Source organism: Aegilops tauschii, chromosome 7, assembly GCF_002575655.3.
Source record: "Aegilops tauschii subsp. strangulata cultivar AL8/78 chromosome 7, Aet v6.0, whole genome shotgun sequence".
Classification (NCBI taxonomy): domain Eukaryota; kingdom Viridiplantae; phylum Streptophyta; class Magnoliopsida; order Poales; family Poaceae; genus Aegilops; species Aegilops tauschii.
The window spans coordinates 120858848-120875719 of NC_053041.3; the positions used below are offsets into that span (position 1 = coordinate 120858848).

General features: G+C 44.3%; 1 pseudogene; it reads left to right on the forward strand.

The window, feature by feature from the left end:
• The first annotated feature begins 728 nt into the window (after positions 1-728).
• On the forward strand, positions 729-16600 carry LOC109734724 (20 kDa chaperonin, chloroplastic-like; annotated as a pseudogene).
• Positions 16601-16872: the final 272 nt, after the last annotated feature.

The following is a 16872-nucleotide window of genomic DNA, read 5'->3' on the forward strand; positions in this document are numbered from 1 at the left end:
TATGCTATCAAATTCAAATCTCTGGTGAACAGAGAAGCAACAAATAATACACTAAATGTGATTCGAATGCATGTAATGAGTTATCCCTAAGGGAAGCTTTGCTCCCTATAAAAGAGTTGTATGGCAGACTTGCTCCTTGTTAAGAGTTGTGCCATAGACGGTGGTGTGAAGTCATCTGTCCTCTGGTAGGTCAATGGCTAAAAATCCTTTGGTTATGAATTGGGTCCTCTGGTTGGTCAGCCGTTCCGAAAATTATAGATCTTTTAAAAAAATAATGAGTTTACTTGCCTTTCTTTTTCAAAAGGATTAATTTTGTTAAGCTTCCAACCTCTCCTTCAAGATGACACACCTACACAACAATTTATTTATTACAAAGTTCACAAAAAATTAAGCAAAACATCAAAAGAGAGAACACCAGCTTAATTAGAACCAACATCTCATAGAAACTAATCAAGTGACACTAATTTGGGAGTCACATGAAGGATCCATTTAAAATTATAAAATTAATGCACAAGCTACTTTGCACTAAATCTTATGTTAGAGGTGAATCTTATGCTAATACATCAAAATACCCCATGTACTTTTTATGTAGAACGGATCTCAAGTTGCATATTCAAAGTATGGTCGGGCAGACGTTGGATACAACAATTCTAAGCATCTCATTATGAAAGAGCATGACATCATAGGTATTCTTGAATCTGATGACGTCAAAGACATGAAGCCTCTCAATGACGGGTGCTGATCAAGGTATTTATATCTAATGTGGTGTAACTAAACTATACTAGTGTATATTTAGAGAATTTTCAGTCAAGCCTGTACTGGTCATGCACACCGGTTAACAATGCTTATCTTGCATTTGTGCTAGGTTGCAGAGGTTTCAGACAAGACTGAAGCTGGTCTTATCCTCACCGAGACAACCAAGGAGAAGCCATCCATTGGAACAGTAAGTAATTATCATTACGTAGAATCCGTGCTGAACTACCGGGTGTTTAACCGATTCACCTATAAATGCAGGTTGTAGCCATTGGTCCGGGCTCACTTGACGAGGAAGGCAAGAGGCAGCCACTGTCGGTGTCACCTGGCAGGACTGTGCTGTACTCCAAGTACGCAGGCGGCGAGTTCGAGGGCGCTGATGGCACAAACTACATTGTGTTGAGAGTGTCAGATGTGATGGCTGAGCTCTCTTAAGTGTAGGCTTTGTTAGTTTGTTTCAGTTTTGAGTTGACAATGGAGGAAAGCATGAGGGTTGAGATTGCTATGTGGTAATCACTTGATGCCATTTCAGATGGTTACAGAATTGCATGAGCAAACCACTTGCCCGGGTTAAAAACATTTACCGAATATGTTTACAAAGGAAGTTTGATGCCTCTTTTCCCCTACATCTACATTATGTATGTACATTAGTGCTTAGCTGATTGCCTATTGTTGTGGCATTACTTTTGTGAAAGGTTCCTAAGCATCTCTCTTCCTGTGAGTGGGCTAAAGAGTAAGCAAACCTTGAGGATTTGGCTTATCAGAATGATCGCGAACCATCTATTGACCATGCAGCCTTATTTCCCTAAGCTACCAAATCTATGTTGCTGGTTGCTGAGGATGGCAGGAGAATTGGGCGTATAGGACAGCTATATACACCCAGCGGGGTCGTGTTTTAGAGGAGAGATGAGGCGAACTGGGACCTTTTGTCAGCAGCGGAGTAAGAGGATGAGGACTTCCTGAAGCAGCAATGTAAGAGGGTGATGGGTTGGCGGAGTAAGATGGGGAAGCCCAGGAGTCTTGCGATCAGAGAGTGCACGTTGTAATTTAAGCTATTCATAGATAATTCCTGGTGCCTTCTATGCCTACGCTATCAAATTCAAATCCCTGGTGAACATAGAAGCAACAAATAAATACTTATGTGATTCTAATACATGAAATGAGTTATCTTAGGGAAACCCTGCTCCTTATAAAAGAGTTGTCTGGCGGACTTGCTCCTTATAAAGAATTTTGCAATAGAAGGTGGTGTGAAGTCATCCGTCCTCTGGTAAGGGTGTGTTCAGTTGAAGGGATGGCCTGGAATGGCACGGGTCCGACCCGCCCCTAGCCCGTTCTCGCGTTCAGTTGAAATTGGGATCGGCACGCACTGGTTTCTTCCGAGCGAATATTCCGCCCAGATGCGGAACGAAGTCATACCCTGAAAACGGCCGGACCACGCGGAATGGCTGCCTCCCTCGCACTCGTCCTCAGCCCCGCAGGTGCGCCGCCTCCCTCCCCTCCTCCCTTCCCCATGGATCTGGGCAGCGCCGCCGGTCCACTCTCCCCTCCCCCCTCCCCATCCTCTCCCCTCCTCCCCCACTCCATGGATCTGAGCTGCAGCGGCCCTCCCTTCCCAGTCGGCCGGCGCCAGTTCGTCCCATCCCTGGCCGCCCGTTCCTCCTCTTCCCGGCCGCGGCCGGGTCCTCCTCTCCATGGCGGCCGGTTCCCCCCATCCATGCCGGCCATTTCCTCCCTTCCGGATGCCTGATAATCTCTCTTTCTCTATCGTTTTGCAGCAGCTCGACGGAAGGACTCCAAGCAGCGGGTGCTCGACGGTCGGACTCGAACTGTGAAGGTAGAATAACCCCCCCCCACCCACCCCCCTGTATATGCAGCTAGTGTTCATGTTTATTTGTTGTCCAGTGTATGTTTGCAATATATATGTTGATGTAAGCATCATTGGTAACTTGTAGATGGTCATGAAGATGAACACAAGAAAAAAGATGGTTAGGGGAGCTGCTGTTTTTGTTGCACTAGCTGCAATGGCTGCTGTTTTTGATACTTTTAGGAATTTCTTATGTGAACTATATGGTTGTATGTGCAACTTGTTGAAAATTATGTTCTGTGCTGTCATTCATGTGTTATAAACTTGTCAATATCTATTGTTATGTTGTTTTTAACCAAATTACAAATGAAATGCTGCCGAAATTTTAAATTTTAGGTCGTTCCATTTTTCATTACGTGCTTCCAACCAAACACCAGAACGGAACCGACCCGTTCTACTCTTTTGCTCCTACCAAACACAGGAATGGAACGGACCCGTTCCTCTAGAATGGAACCATTCCATTCCATGACAGTTGGTCCCCCAACTCAACACACCCTAAGTCCATGGATAAGAATCGTTTGGTTATGAACTGGGTCCTCTGGTTGGTTGGCCATTATGAAATTTATATATCTTTTATAAACAAAATAATGAATTTACTTGCCTTTTTTCCAAACGGATTGATTTTGTTAAGCTTCCAACCTCTATTTCAAGATGACACACCTAGCAAACAAATTATTTATTTGTGGGTCCTGATAGCACCCACACGTGTGGCATAATAGACATCCGCTCACACACCGTGTGTGGCGTGAGCAGGAGGCAGCCCACACGGGCTGTGTGTGGGCGAACATTATACTTGCCCACACGTGTGGGCGCAGCTACTTCGTGTCACACGCCCAACAAGTACTACTCATCCCCACCCCGCGCGTGTGGCACGAAGAAAAATGCCCACACGTCTTGTGCAGCTACGTTACGTACCTACGGGATGACGATTTAGTTGCCATCCGGGATGGCAGATGTAGTTATCCGAGATGGAAAATGCTGTTGTAAAAAGCATGAAAACTCTCTCTGTTTTTGTTAACTATAGTTGTCATGTCTAATTTATGGTAGTTGCCTCGTGTAATCAAACCATATATAGTTGCCGTGTGTGATAAACTACTTGCCACATATGGTCAAACAATAGTTGCCATGTGTGTTTACCTAGTTACCACGTGTGGTCCAACCATAGTTGCCATATATAGTTAATCACAATTGCCATGTGTGTTTACCCTCATTGCCACGTACGCACAACTGCAGTTGCCCTCTAGCAACGAATCATAGTTTCCATATGTGTTTACCTAGTTGCCACGTACGGCAACTGCAGTTCCCATCGAACAACGTACGAGTGTCATGTGAGCGAAAAACAGTTTGCCCACACGCGCGTGGGCTAGATGGTGGCTATGTGGGTAGAAACTAGTTCGCCAACACAGGGCAGCTGGCAAACCGCGTGCTGCGGGGCGTGTGGGCGAACTCTTCAATGCCCACACACACGATGATCACTAGTAGAAAAAGGGCCATTTGTCCCGGTTCGTAAGGCCCATCTGTCCCGGTTGTGGAACCGAGACTAAAGGGTCATTACTAAAGCCCTAGGCCTTTAGTCCCGGTTCTTACACGAACCGGGACAGATGGACCTCCACGTGGCCGCTGCGGCGAGCCCAGGCAGGAGGGCCTTTGGTCCCGGTTGGTGCCACCAACCGGGACCAAAAGGCATCCACGCGTCAGCTGTTCAGGGGTAGGGTTTTTGTTTTTTTCTAAAGGGGGGATTTGGGGGTTTTGTATGGTTAATTTAGGTGTTTCATATATTGTGTTAAGTAGCTAATTAATTGATAAAGAGAAGTGTCCTCTCTTATCTCCGTGCTTGGTCGACGCTACGTACTATACGTATAGAGAGGCCCTCGACACACTAGCTAATAAGCAAATGAAGGAAACCATTAAGTACAGAAGTTCGTCATGCATACCGAGAGAAGTGATATCGACTACTCCTTCTCCGAGAGATTGCGCGAACAACAAGTTTTCGTATATCTATCCGATGCTACTGGCTACATATATACAATGTTAAGATCTCTTACAATATAATCTCCCCTAATTATATATGAACTCAGCTTCAACATGGTATTCTCCAGCTTTATTGATGACGTGGTCAAGAAAGAATCCCGCCAATTCCTCTTGAATTGCTTTCATGCGATCTTCTGGTAGGAGTTCATTCCGCATCTGCCACGTCTAATTTGAAAAAGGGGGTTAATATATATATATGAATGAAACTCAACATAAATGATGGTGTAATAAAATGAAATTGTCAATATTATTGCTTACGCACATCAAATTTTCTTTTAGAGTAGCCCCGCTTATTTTTGCAAGTCGCGTTGTAGATGAACTCGCACACGTAGTATCCACAGTAATCATTCCCTTGTTCCTGCCACAAGAACTTTACGAGAAATATAGGTCAATCAAACTGATAATGAAGCATTATAAATGGCATTGATCAAAGTAGCTAGATTCAACGGGAGATGCGCGGAACTAGCTAGCTAGTAGTACTTACGTTCGGGTATGTATATCGCAGCTCCTTCGGCAGTCCCGGAGCTTCTGCGGTGAACTTTTTCCAAACCCTGCAAGACAAAGAAAATAATTATTACTTGAGATATCAGGAAATGAACAAAAAGTTGCTGATATGGTGCCATAATGATCGATTGAACTTACTTGTTGAGAATTTTAGTCATGTCCGCATAGGTCTCGGGATCTTTTCGTCTCGAGTCTAAGACGGATACTAGTCCCTGCTCAAGCTTAATCTCCAGGAGATTATAGTGGAAGCTGCGCACGCATGCATAAATCATCAATTACATTACTATAACCTCGAGTAATAAGGGAAACCGAATATGCACAAGACAATAACACTCACTTGAAGTTGTAAGGAAAGAGTATTTTATCTTTGTTTTGATTTATTACCAACGATTTGAGCAAGTTGGCCTCGGCTTCTTTGGCATTCTTTTTAACCGTAAATTCATCTATGAGATTTGTGTTAATGAACCCAATATCATACATTTCTGCTTTTCTGCACTCGACGATCTTCAATCTGCATAATATAGTGAGGATAATTATAACTACATGCAATGAAAGAGCTGAGCTATATATAGAGACTTAATGACAGAAGTAGTACTTACAGACAGTAGCAAGTGACCGTTAATTTATCGAGGGCCTTTTGATTGAAAAACTGGAAGAACTCCTCAAAAGGAATAGACAACAGATCAATTCCAACGAGGTCGTGCTCCTTTTAACTCCCAGCGTCAAAGTATTCGTCCCCCCAGACTCTCTGCAGGTTTCCATGTACCAATCATGGAATCTTCGCATCATTGTTGTTAGAGATTTTTCATCTTTGACGAGAGGCTTCCCGTAATGGTATTTGTGTTCGTCCACCTCCAAGAAATCATAATGTACATCATCGGGCAGGTAATCTACAAGATTGGTATTGGGCAAAATCTTCGGATGATTAGCGATGATATCGCTAGACATCTTGAGTGGAGGGCACGATTGGTTCGCTTGTTCGCCGAGCTGGGCAATTTTTTTCCCAGCTCGTCGTTCTGCTAACCTTCGATCACTGATAGTACTTCCCGACTGCTCCGCTTCGATATATACCTTTTCAGTAATGCACTCATAGTTGTTTTTCAGCGGAGACTTTGGTGGTTTCTTCAGGGCATCGATAGTGCGCTTTGCTTTCACCGGATCTATCTTCTCCTCCGGAGGTGGATGTTTCTTTGCTTTCACCCCTTCAAAGAAGTCCTTCACTTTGGTTTCCACGATCTTCACGGTTTCCTCCACGGTCCTCTCGTATGGTAACTTCTCTAGAGGCTTGAGAGATGGACCGAATCTGTATTGCCTCCCGCCTCTGGCTGTACTGCTAGACGCCGGAGCAGACGGAGCGGCTGCAGCTGTATTCTTTCCTTTCTTACGAGGCGGAGCAGCCGGAGCGGCGGCAGGTCTCTTCCGCCCTTGCTGGTGAGGCGGAGAAGGCTGGCTGCTCGGGCGCGCCGGTGCAGGAGGAGAAGGAGGCGGAGTGCCGCCATGCGCCGGAGAAGGAGGATGAGTGCCCTGATCACTCACCGGAGGAGGAGGCGGAGGAGGAGGCGGAGTGCCCTGACTCGCCGGAGGAGGAGGAGGCGGAGGCGTCCAGTTCGGAAGGTTGATGAGCTCCTTCCGCCATAGGCATGGAGTCTTCAGAGAAGAACCCAGCCGAGTCTCCCCTTCACCCATAGGGTGGTCAAGCTCGAGGTCCTCAAATCCGTCGGTTATTTCATCCACCATCACCCTAGCATATCCTTCTGGAATCGGCCGGCAGTGAAAAGTTGCGCCAGGTTCAGGAGGTGCAACAGAGCCAACAGCCGCCTTGACTTTCAATTTCAGTCATTGCGTCATAAGGTGGCAATGTTGAGACTCCGTGATAGCATCCACGGGGTAGCTAGCAGGAGCCGTGAAGACAGGCTGAAGCAGCTCGGTGGAAGCCACGCTGCTTCTCCATTGAGATGGCGGGGTATCTTCGGCAGGTCGCTTGTTGTGAACTGCTTCTCGTTCCTCTAGCGCTTGTACCCTTGCGTGCAAAGCCTGTAGTTCGGTCAACTTCACTTTCTTCTTCCTCTCCCGGCGTTTGTAACCGCCTGCGTCGGGAAACCCAGCCTTCCACGAAACGGAGCTTGGCGTGCCTCGTGTCCGTCCGGGGTGCTCAGGATTCCCGAGGGCCTGTGTGAGCTCGTCATTCTCTCTGTCCGGAACGAACGTCCCTTCCTGCGCTTTTTCGATAAACTCCAGAAGCCTCGTGATGGGTGTATTCAGCTGCTCGTCCGTCCAAACACACTTCCCTGTTTCAGGGTCCAATGTTCCCCCAACCCCGAAGAACCAAGTCCTTGAACGGTCTGGCCAGTGCAATGTCTCTGGTTCGATCCCTTTATCAAGCAGGTCATTCTCAGCCTTGTCCCACAACGGCCGGGCTTTCAGGTAGCCACCTGACCCCGTGCGATGGTGATGCTTCTTCTTTGCAGCATTTATCTTGTTTGTCGCTGACATCTTCTTGGCCTTCTCAGGTTTCTTTTGGGCGACAAATGCGTCCCAGTGATCTTTGATCTTCTCAAATAGGCCGATGAATTCTGGAGTCTTGTCATGATCGATAAACGTTGATTTCAGCTCATTCTTCCACCTCCTGAATAGCTCAGCCATCTTCTTAAGAGCATGAGCCTTGATCAATGGCTCTTTAACTGGCTTCTCCGGTTCCTCCTCTAGCGGTAGGGTGAAATTTGCCTTCAGCGCGGTCCAAAGATCAGTTTTCTGCCTATCGTCGACATAAGACACCCCAGAGTCTCCGTCCTTAGGCTTAAACCATTGCTCGATGCTGATCGGGATCATGTCCCTAACAAGAACCCCACACTGAGCAGAAAATGCTTGCTTGGTCCGGAGGGGTTCAATCGGTTGGCCATCGCGATCGATTTCGGTGATCGTGTATCTTTCCTCCGAGCTCAACTTTCTCTTCGGGCCTCGTCTCGTTACCTCAGTTTTGCTCGATCCAGAGGGCTAGAAAAGTAGAAAGAAGAGAGTTAATATGTGTACATACGAAAAACAATTAATGCATTAATTAGCTATAGTCAGCACATGCTTAATTAATATATATACCTGGCCGGACTCCGTTCGGTCACCGGAGCCATCATCACGGTGTCCTTCTTCCACCGACATTCGGTCACCGGAGGCATCATAATCATGTCCTTCGTCCTCCATTGTTCGATCACCGTAGGCTGCTTCTTCGCCCTGTCCTTCCAAACCATCGGTGTCGTTGAGAAACGACAAGACGACATCACTTCAGGCTGCAATTATGTCCCCCAACACCACTTCTGTTGCTTCTTCTCGGGGTGCTCCATAGTTTCCGCAAATATTTACAACATGGCAATTATTATTCAAACATGACAGATGGATATATTAGTGGAAAACGTAGAACTAGCTAGCTAATCATATTAGTGGCCTCGACGCTTCTCTAGGGTTTGGGGTGGCCTCGGCAACGCTTCAAGGGTTTGGGGTGGCCTCGCCAACGCTTCAAGGGTTTGGGGTGGCCTCGACGACAACGCTCTTTTAACTTGGTAAATTTGGGTGGCCTCGAGAGAGTTTGTTGGGTAGGGGCGCGACGGTAGGGGGTAGGAGACCCTCGACAACGCTTCAAGGGTTTGGGTGTCCTCGAGAGTTTTGGTCGAGCGAGAGGGCCGGGGGGTGCTCCCGTGGTATAAGTTATCGCGGTCGAGAGGGGGTATATATATCGACCGCCCCTCATGTCGAAGTTATCGGGGAGAAGGTTATATCGACAACAACAACATACATACATGGGAAAATAATGTTATCGGGGAGGGGGTATATCGATCCCCCCCCTCATGTTGAAGTTATCGGGAGGGGGTATATCGACAACGACATACCCGATAAAAAATAAGAAGACGAAGAAGAAATAAAAAGAGGAGAAGAAGAAAGAATAGAGGAGAAGATCGAAGAAAAAAAAGAGAAGAAGAAGAAAGGAATAGAGGAGAAGAAAAAAAAATAGAATTTCTATTTTTTCTTCTCCTCCTCTATTACTTTCTTCTTCTCCTCTTCTTTTTCTTCCCTTTTCCTCTTCTTATTTATTTTTCCTCTTCTTCTCCTTTCTTCCTCTTCTTATTTTCCTTTTTCCTCTCCTTTTTCTTCTTCTTCCTTTCCTAGCTAGATATATAAAACTTTTCTAAAAATGTAACTTTTGCATATATAAAACTTTTTCTTCTTCTTCCTTCTTCCTTCTCTTCCTTCTTCCTAAATATGTAAAACTTTTCTAAAAATGAAACTAACCTAAAATGTACTAAATCAGAGAACATATATAAATAAAACTTTTCTAAAAATCTAACTTTTGCATATATGAACATATATACACAGAGAACATACATACATATATACATTTTTTATAAAAATGCAAAAAACAAATCATCATATATATGAACAAAAAATCTGAAAAAAGGACATATAATCATATATACACACATACATATAATCACACATATGCACATAACCTGAAAAAAACATCATATATATGAAAAAAACAGAGAGGAAGGCCGGCGGCCGGACCGAACGTGGCGGCGGCGTGTGGTCGGGGCAGGCCGGGGGCATGGGGCGGCGTCGGGGCAGGGGCTCGGGCCGGGGCGGCGCGTTGGGGCAGGGGCGCGTGGGCTGGGGCGGCGCGTCGGGGCACGGACACGGGCCGGGGCGGCGCGTCAGGGCAGAGCAAGGGCGCGGGGCAACGATGACGAGAAGCGGGCGACGAGGCGGCGACGGCGAGCACGGGCAGCCTGGCGGCGTCGGCGAGCACGAGCAGCAAGGGCGCGGGGCGGCGACGGCGAGCACGGGCAGCCTGGCGGCGTCGATGAGTTCGGCGTCGTCTGGGGGCAAATGGTCTATGAAATTGAAAAGTTTACAAGTCCTGCTTATATACACAGCGCATTGGTCCCGGTTCGTGGCAGCAACCGGGACCAATGCCCCCCTTTAGTCCCGGTTGGTGCCACCAACCGGGACCAAAGGGCGGGAAGCAGCCCTTTGGTCCCGGTTGGTGGCACCAACCGGGACTAAAGGGGGGGCATTGGTTCTGGTTGGTGCCACGAACCGGTACCAATGCACCCCTATAGTCCCGGTTGGTGGCACCAACCGGGGCCAAAGGCCTTGTGCTGCCCGCGTCGCGGCCAAAAGTTTAGTCCCACCTCGCTAGTTGAGAGAGCTCGAGAGTGGTTTATAAGCGCTGCTGCGCCCACCCTCTCGAGCTCCTCTCAACTGCAGGCTTGCGGGCCTAATCTGTCACTATATGCCTGTGGGCCTACTTGGCCTCCTGCGGGCCCGAATCCTGTCCCATGGTTGGGTTTCTAGTCGTATTCAGGCCATGGTGGCCCAGTAGGTGGCACTTTTTTATTTTCTTTATTTTCTTTGTTGCTTTATTTATTTTATTTTATTTCTACTTACAACAAAATACTTACTATTGCTATTTTTATTTATTTTATTAAAGTTTATTTATTTTACTTTATTAAAGTTTATTTTGTTTCTACTTATTTATTTTATTACAGTTTATTTTATTTTATTTTGTTTCTACTTATTTATTTTATTAAATTTTAATTTATTTTATTTTGTTTCTACTTATTTATTAAAGTTTATTTTGTTTCTTTCTGCTTTTCATGTTTTGAATAGAAAATACTTTGATAATTTTAGTTGCATAAATTTTATATAATTTTAGTTTAAAAATACTAGAGGTTTATAAAAGCTTTTTAGTTGATTCCTTTTGGTATTAAAGTTTTATAAAAGTTTTTTAGTTGATTTTCTTTTTTGCTATTAAAGAATATTATAGTTTTGTTTTAGTTGATCATAACAGAATATTTTAATTGATTATTTTGAGCTAAAGGATGTGGCTTTTGGGTTGATCAGGGTTTCGGACGAAAACTCATCTATTACAAAGGGATTTCATTTTTTTGAACTTATTTGAACTCCAGACTTTTTGTGTGTTCAAAATGCACCATTCAAAGCCACATCATCAATTTTCAACCCTTTCTGAGTTCATTTGTTATTTTTCATGCATTTACTGATTTTTTGAGCTATAAGACCCTGAAATTCAAAAGCATTTCAAATGAACTCTGAAAAGGTTTAAATTTGCATGGTATCATCATTTCGCCCACATAGGATGTGCTAAAAAGTTGAGAGGGTTACGGTAAAAACTAGATGCCCTTCGTGTACAAAACGGACAATGTCTTCTTTCGAAGTATCAGGGTTTCATACGGAAACTCATCTGTTACAAAGGGATTTCATTTTTTAAACTTATTTGAACTCCAGACTTTTTGTGTGTTCAAAATGCACCATTCAAAGCCACATCATCAATTTTCAACCCTTTCTGACTTCATTTGTTATTTTTCATGCATTTACTGATTTTTTTTAGCTATAAGACCCTGAAATTCAAAAGCATTTCAAATGAACTCTGAAAAGGTTGAAATTTGACATGGTATCATCATTTCACCCACATAGCATGTGCTAAAAAGTTGAGAGGGTTACGGCAAAAACTAGATGCACTTCGTGTACAAAACGGACAATGTCTTCTTTCGAAGTATCAGGGTTTCATACGAAAACTCATCTGTTACAAAGGGATTTCATTTTTTTCAACTTATTTGAACTCCAGTCTTTTTGTGTGTTCAAAATGCACCATTCAAAGCCACATCATCAGTTTTCAACCCTTTCTGATTTGTTTTGAGCTATAAGACCCTGAAATTCAAAAGCATTTCAAATGAACTCTGAAAAGGTTGAAAGTTGGTATGGTATCATCATTTCACCCACATAGCATGTTCTAAAAAGTTGAGAGGGTTACGAAAAAAACTAGATGCACTTCGTGTACAAAACGGACAATCTATTCTTTCGAAGTATCAGGGTTTCATACGGAAACTCGTCTGTTACAAAGGGATTTCATTTTTTAAAACTTATTTGAACTCCAGACTTTTTGTGTGTTCAAAATGCACCATTCAAAGCCATGTCATCAATTTTCAACCCTTTCTGATTGTTTTTGAGCTATAAGACCCTGAAATTCAAAAGCATTTCAAATGAACTCTGAAAAGGTTGAAAGTTGGCATGGTATCATCATTTCACCCACATAGCATGTTCTAAAAAGTTGAGAGGGTTAGGGCATGGACAACACATAAAACCATTCTGCTTGTTTGCCTCAGCCACTTCGAGAAACATAATTATGTGTGTCTGTCACCGTACATCCATTGCCGGTTCATCTGCATGCATTATATATAATTATGTGTGTCAAAAACCATTACAGATTCACATGGATAGATAAGTGACCAAATTAATAGTAGTTCATCATCACATTAAAACCAAAGTACATACATAGTTCAAATTGAACAACATATAGCTCTCTAGAGCATCTAGTTAAACCATACATTGAAACTATGTAAAACCTTTCAATGCAACAACAAATGCGATCATAATCACAACCAAGGTAACAATTGATCCAACGACATAATGATATCAAGCCTCGGTATGAATGGCATATTTTCTAATCTTTCTAATCTTCCACCGCATTCCATCCATCTTGATCTTGTGATCATCGACGACATCCGCAACATGCAACTCCAATATCATCTTCTCCTCCTCAATTTTTTTTATTTTTTCCTTCAAGTAATTGTTTTCTTCTTCAACTAAATTTAACCTCTCGACAATAGGGTCGGTTGGAATTTCCGATTCAACCACCTCCTAGATAAATAAAATCTATGTCACGTTGGTCGGCATAATTGTCATAAACAATAAATGAACCAAATAGTTATAAAAAGATAATATATACCACATCCGAATCATAGACAGGACGAGGGCCGACGGGGGCGGATACCAAAACCATCGCACTATATAATAACAAGGAATAATAAAAGTAAGAAAATTAGACAAGTATCTATATGAAGTAAGAATTTTTTTTCTTTTAGAAAGAAGATAAGAACAAGAGGCTCACCACGGTGGTGCCGGCGACGAGATCGGCGCGGGCGATCGACGGTGGTGAAGACGGGGACGGGACGTGACGGACTGCTAAATCTAGACAAATCTCGAGGAAAATGGAGCTCGGAGGTCGAGTTTCGAGAGGAGAAAGATTAACTAGTGTGGCTCGGACATTTCATCGAACACCTCATGTGCATACAAGGTGAGCTAGAGCACCCAAATGCCCTCCCCTCGCCGGCCAGGAAAAACAGAGCACTGTGGAGTGCTCTGCTGCGGCGATGGGTATATATAGGCAACTCATTTGTCCCGGTTCATGGCTGGAACCGGGACTAAAGCCTAGCCTTCTGTCCCGGTTTGAGCCACGAACCGGGACCAATGGATGTGGGCCAAGAGCGAGGCCCATTGGTCCCGGTTCGTGCCTAGAACCGGGACAAATGGGTCCAGACGAACCGGGACCAATGCCCACGAGGCCCCGGCCTGCCCCCTAGGCTCACAAACCGGGACGAATGCCCCCCATGGGTCCCGGTTCGTGCAGAACCGGGATTAATGGGCTGGCCAGGCCCGAACTAAAGCCCTGTTTTCTACTAGTGGATGCCCACGTGACACTCAGATTCTAACATATTCCTTTAGGATTCGTGCAAAACAGAATCAACGTGTATTAAGACGCGTGAACGATGTGCAAATATGCCACACGTGTGGGCGTTATCATTTGGGTTATTTATTACGAAGTTCTCAAAAAAAATAAGCCCGGAATACAAGCTTAAGTAAATCCAAGTTCTCATAGAAACTAGTCATGTGTCGATCACAGTGACGCTAATTAGGGAGCCACGTGAAGGATTCATTTAAATTTAATGCACCACCTAGTTTGTACTAAAGCTTAGAGGTGAATATTATGCTAATACTTCAAAACACCCCATGTATTTTTTTATGTGGACCGGATTTCAAGTTGTATATTCAAAGTATGTTGGGAGTTGGGACTAAGGTTGAATACAACAATTCCAGCATCCCATCACGAAAGAGGACGACATAAAATATATGTATTCTTGGAATCTGATGACGTCAAAGACATGAAGCCTCTGAATGACCGGGTTCCCATCAAGGTATTTATATTGAATGTCATGTCACTAGTCAGTCGTGTATATTTAAGGAATTTCTAGTCGATCTTGTACTGGTTGTATGTGCTTAACGGTTAACAGTGCTTATCTGTCCGGCATTTGGGCTAGGTTGCTGAGGCTTCAGATAAGACTGAAGCTGGTGTTATCCTCACCGAGACAACCAAGGAGAAGCCATCAATTGGAACAATACGTTAATTATCATTACGTGGAAATCCATGCTGAACTAGGAGGTGTTTAATCGATTCACCTCTAAATGCAGGTCGTAGCTGTTGGTCCGGGCTCTCTAGACGAGGAAGGCAAGAGGCATCCATTGTTGGTGTCAGCAGGTAGCACCGTGCTGTACTCCAAGTACGCAGGCAGCGGGATGAAGGGAGCTGATGGCACGAACTACATTGTGTTGAGAGTGTCAGATTTGATGGCTGAGCTCTCTTAAGTGTGTGGTTTACTTCTTTGTTTCAGTTTTGAGTTCATGATAGAGGCTAGCACGAGTGGTAAGATTGCTATGTGATAACCACATGATGCTGTTTCTGATGATTATAGAATTGTATGAGCAAACTTGTTGTCCGGGTTAAAAACAATTACTGAATTTATTTACAAAGGGAGCTTGATGCCGGTTTCCCCTACTTCTACATCATGTATCGTACTATCTATGTGAAAAGGTCCTAGACATCTGTCTTCCTGTGAGTGGGCTAAACAGTAAGCAAACCAAGTGGATCTGGCTTATCAGAATGGTTGCTCATTCTTCAATGTTGCTTCTTCAAACCATCTAGCGACTATGCAACCTTATTTCCCTACGCGAACCAAATCTAGGCTGCTGGTTGCCCAGGATGGTAGGTGAATTTGCTGTATATATAGAACAAAGGGGTCATGAGCAGCTGATGTTTAGTGGAGAGATGAGGCAGTGTATGACCTTTCGTCAGCTGGGGAGTAAAAGGATAAGGAACTTTTAAAGCAGCGGAGTAAGAGGATGATGCGCCTCAGGGGAGTAAGATGTGGAGGCCCCGTGACCTTGCTGCCAAAGAGTGCATGTTGTAATTCCAGCTATTCATAGATAATTCCTGGTGCCTTCTATGCCAATGCTATCAAATTCAAATCCCTGGTGAAGAGAGAAGCAACAAATAATACACTAGATGTGATTCAAATCCCCATGGAGAACAGAGATGACTTGCACCTTATAAGAGTTGTGTGGCAGAGTTATAAAGAGTTGTGCGGTGGATAGTGGCATGAAGTCATCAGTCCTCGGGTAGGTCAATGGCCAACAACCCTTTGGTTATGAACTAGGTCCTTTGGTTGGTTAGCCGCTGTGAGCTTTATAGATCTTTTAAACAAAATAAGGAATTTCCTTCAAAGTACCCTTCCGCGCTTGAGCTCAAATGAGCTCATGAACAGTAAAAAAATCAGAACATTCCAAATTTCTTTTTGTGGTAAACTTTGACAAATGTTCTATGTGTCTGCAAATTTTCGTCATGAGATCACATTTGTGAAAGGCGTGGAAAAAAATCGATGCTCCAAAATGCTTTTGAAAGTAGCATTTCAGATAATGTAACATCGACTGATTCAGTTTTTTTCTTGCGGGTGAAGATTCAGTTAATCCAGCGAAACTCCAAAGGTGTGGACTGATGAGATCCTTCCGTCTGTCTGCTCAAGGTGTAACCGACACCTTGGGTGAGATGGGGATCAGGGAGGTGGCTGTGTTGTAGCCTTGAGACGAAGGGGCACGCGAAGGAGAGCCGTTGTGGGGGGAAAAGCGCTACGGAGGAAGACACCGCTTTCCATTTACACCGGGCACTGAGCGTAATCAATTTTCTATTGAGCGTATCCCGTTACGTTCCTGTCAAACCAAACAGAATTTGAGGTAATTCGTCTTACAAACTGACCAAGCAAACACATATATGTATTCTTGAATCTGATGGCGTCGAAGACATGAAGCCTCTCAATGATCGGGTTCTCATAAAGGTATTTAATCGATTGTCATGTCACTAATCAGTAGCTTATATTGAAGGAATTTCTGGTTGATCATGTACTGGTTGTATGTGCATAATGATTAACAAAGCTTATCTGTCCTGCATTTGTGCTAGGTTGTCGAGGCTTCAGATAAGACTGCAGCTGGTCACTGAGACAACCAAGGAGAAGCCATCCATTGGAGCAGTAAGTTAGTTACCATTAGCTAGAAATCTGTGCTGAACTAGCATGTGTTTAACCGATTCACCTTTAAATGCAGGTTGTAGTTGTTTTTCCGGGCTCTCTCGACGAGGAAGGCAAGAGGCAACCACTGTCGGTGTCACTAGGCAGCACCATTCTGTACTCCAAGTACGCAGGCGGCGCGTTCAAGGGCGCTGACGGCACAAACTACATTGTGTTGAGAGTGTCGAATGTGATGGATGAGCTCTCTTAAGTGTGCGGTTTGTTACTTTGTTTCAGTTTTGAGTTCACAATGGAGGCGAGCATGAGAGTTGAGATTGCTATGTGGTAGTCACTTGAATGCTATTTCGGATGGTTACAGAATTGCATGAGAAAAGCACTTGTCCGGGTTAAAAACATTTACTGAATATGTGTACAAAGAAGTTTGATGCATGTTTTCCCCAACTTCTGCATCATGTATGTACATTAGTGCTTAGTTGATTGCCTATTGTTGTGGCATTACTTCTGTGAAAGGTTCCTAGAATC